This window comes from Protobothrops mucrosquamatus, unplaced genomic scaffold (assembly GCF_001527695.2).
Source record: "Protobothrops mucrosquamatus isolate PMUCROS unplaced genomic scaffold, P.Mucros_1.0 scaffold_253, whole genome shotgun sequence".
Taxonomy (NCBI): domain Eukaryota; kingdom Metazoa; phylum Chordata; class Lepidosauria; order Squamata; family Viperidae; genus Protobothrops; species Protobothrops mucrosquamatus.
The window spans coordinates 2,071,289-2,075,008 of record NW_015386329.1 but is presented as its reverse complement, the minus strand read 5'-3'; positions in this window follow the sequence as shown (position 1 = coordinate 2,075,008).

Genomic DNA, 3,720 nt, shown 5'->3' with positions numbered 1-3,720 from the left:
TGAATTCCCAAGGCCTCAAACCAATCGAGTCCAATGAGACTCGTTCGCTCACCCCCCACAACCAACACGTCTAGGGGGCCTGCAAAATTCTTGTACTGTACCTTAAGGGTGGCCTCCCCCTTAACGCACACTTTAGAATTTTGGAAATCCGTAAGGATTACATTAGAGGGCCTTAACGAAACTCTCTGGCCACTGCTGCCGCAGATTTTGTGAAATGTGTTGAGGGAAATTATGGATAGGGCAGACCCCGTGTCAAGTTCCATCGATAATGGAATTCCCTGCAATTTCACTTTAAGTGTTAGCTTCTTTTTAAGGGGTTTGTGTGTGCCTATTCTTAAAATGTTCTGGTGTGTTGCACAGAACCCCACCCTGTTTTGGCTGGGCACCCTGGTACCTTTCAGATTCAATTCTTCCTTCGGTTGTACCTTCTGTCGATCCAGGCAGACCGCAGCGATGTGGCCCTTCTTTCCGCACGCTCGGCAAATGGCGGAACGGAACCGACATTCCGCTCGCTTGTGGCGTCCACCACATCCGAGGCAACGAAGCTCAGCTGGGCCCTTGTCCTGACGATCCTTGGACCTTCTCCCAGCTGCTTGGTAAAGCTTGTCCACCTCTTCTTCAGGATCTTTGTCCGAATCCTCGCGCACGTCTTCCTTGTGAATAGTGGCGGTCTCTGGAACGTTTCGCTTAGGCCGCATGTTCTTGACCGCCCCGCCGGCAGCTTCTTCAGCCGAAACCTCTCGCAGAGCATCTTGGAAGGAAACATCTTCCCTGGAGAACAGTCTCTGCTGCAATTCTGTGTTTCTCAGTCCGCACACAAAACGATCGCGCAGTCTTTCCTCTAAGTCCTTGAAGTCGCACGGTTTAGCTGCTCTTCTCAAGGCCGCAACGTAATCTTTTGCTGATTCTCCAACTCGCTGATCTCTCTGTTGAAATGTGTGCCTCCAAGCCATGACAGATTGCTTGGGTTGGAAGTGTTCCTTTAAAGTTTTCTTGAGGTCGGAGTATGATACCGTTTCCAGCAAGTCCGGGGCGATTAAGCTCTCGGCGATCTCAAAGGCGTCTTGCCCACAAATGCACAACAATGTGGCAGCCTTTAAGCCTTCCTCTCGAATCTGGTTTATGCGAAAATACGTCTCGACTCTTGCCACATAAGATTCCCACCTCTCGGGGTGGGAGACGTCGAACTCCGCTAAATGCCCAACTTTTGCCATGATCGAAGATCAGGTTTCTTCTTCTTCAGCCGCACGCAGCCTCCAGCGATTCCGTACTGGCAGGATAACGCTGACTTCCATGCCGTTTCTCTTCCGGACTTCTTTGGGTGAGTCTTCTAGCTTTTCCTAGCTGTAGAGACTGAATCCCACCTTCGTCTCCAGTGTTAAGTCCGGAGAATAATGGCGCTTGAGACGAAGCATCTCTAACGAGTCTTTATTGTTTGCTTCCATTCTACGAACAACCAGAGCAGAGGCACGCAGGCCACTATTTATACCCTCTGATCCCCGGGCAAATTCAACCAATCATGAGGCGGGCTTTTCCCGCCTTGCGCATGCGCACAAGGCTGGCGCTGCTCAGTCTGGTCCCGGGCAGCTTCTGCAAATGCCCGGGACTCTTGCAACGTCCCGAGCCTGCCTCTTGCAGGCTCAGGACACAACACTGCCTCAGTTGTACACAGTGGCATCATCATCAAGTGTCCTCTCTGACAAGGCCCATCAGTTATTCTTCAGGAACACCTGAAGCAATATTTGTGACTAAGCTAGTTTTCCACACTAATATATTTACTAGAATACTTATTGATTTGATTTATATGGCCACCCATTCCACCACAGTGATTCAGGGCAGCTAACATCAGATAAAAAATACATTACAAAAATAAACTTCAAACTACATTAGTACAAAAGCCTACAAAGGCAGCTGAGAGTAAACCCAATCAATAATAAAATAACAGCTTCTCATGGGCTTCCACTAACCTGCTGATCCCTGTGCCCAAGGAACACATCCAGGTTGTTAAATCTTTTCAAAAGGCCAGCAAGATTAGTTCCAGCTGGGAGATGGTGTTCTAAACTGCTAGTGCTGCCACAGAAAAGGCCCCGCCTCCTGGATCCTGCCAGATGACACTTTCTAACCAATGGTCCACCAGGAGCTGTTATTTTTATCACTGATTGGGTTTGCCCTCAGCCTTCCAACCCAGCTGATGCAGGAGGATTTTGGCTGTTTCTGTCCAAAATAAAGAAATAACTAGTAGTGACATAGTTATCTCCTACTTATGCCAACCACAAATTCAGGACACAGTTTAATGTCTAGAAATAAAATTCTTTTTTATGACAAAGGAAAGAGTGTCCTAGAAGCACCCCTATTTTTCTGAAGCAGGATTGTATAAAGTATGAGAGTTATGTTAGTAGTCATGTGAATTTGGGTTCTTTTGTAAACAAAAGCCATGTAAAAAGGATACTAATTTTAGAAGAACAGCTGGAATAGTGCTGCACAATTTTTGCCTCTTCTTCCAGATGGTATAATCAAAATATCCCCCCCTCCCAATTGCTTCTTTTTCAGAAATGAAAACATATGGAAAACATTTTCTCCCAAAGTGTGAAAGAGATGCTACTAAAGTAGGGCTGAAGTTCCCTTTGACTTTTAAGAGTTGAAGGTCTCTCTCTCTCTCTCTCTCTCTCTCTCTCTCTCTCTCTCTCTCTCTCTCTCTCTCTCTCTCTCTCTCTCTCATATGTATATTTATATGTATGTGTATGTGTATGTGTATGTATATGTATATTAAAACCAATAAATAATGCTGATCACCAAGAGAGTAAGTAAAAATATTTAATAGACTAAACCTAGCTTTCGTCGGGCACTCCCGACATCGTCAGGGTTCAAAGAAGGCGGTTCCTGGGAGGGAACTTACATACAGCCTCTAATTGCCTGCATCCGGCTACGTGAACGTGTAACGGGGCCCAGCTGTCTATGTTCTTGCACTCCAAGTACGTCTCTTCCCCCTGTGTGCAGTCCTTTCGCATCCTTTCTCTGTTTTCCATCGCGCACCCCTCCACCGTCAATCCCGGGGCTGGGAAAACTCCCCCCATCCCACTCGCTGTTGGCAGTCATCTCCGCACCTCCACCTATGCACACGGGGTTCCCCCTATCAGATGTGGAGCCTGGGCTGTCGACCGCTCCCCTGGTCCTGCCATGTCCCCCGATCAAGTTGCGACCGGCTCTTCTCCCCCCCCAACAGCCGCAATCCAGATACCAGCCTCGGGATTGACGGTGGAGGGGTGCGCAATGGAAAACAGAGAAAGGATGCGAAAGGACTGCACACGGGGGGAAGAGACGTACTTGGAGTGCAAGAACATAGACAGCTGGGCCCCGTTACAGGTTCACGTAGCCGGATGCAGGCAATTAGAGGCTGTATGTAAGTTCCCTCCCAGGAACCGCCTTCTTTGAACCCTGACGATGTTGGGAGTGCCCGACGGAAGCTAGGTTTAGTCTATTAAATATTTTTACTTACTCTCTTGGTGATCAGCATTATTTATTGGTTTTAATATGGATATACCCAAGAGTCGGATTTTTACTCTAATTACTAGTATATGTATATGTATATGTATATGTATATGTATATGTATATGTATATGTATATGTATATGTATATGTATATGTATATGTATATGTATATGTATATGTATGTACATGAAGCAAACTGACACCCACCATAAAGATGTGGCACGACCACGA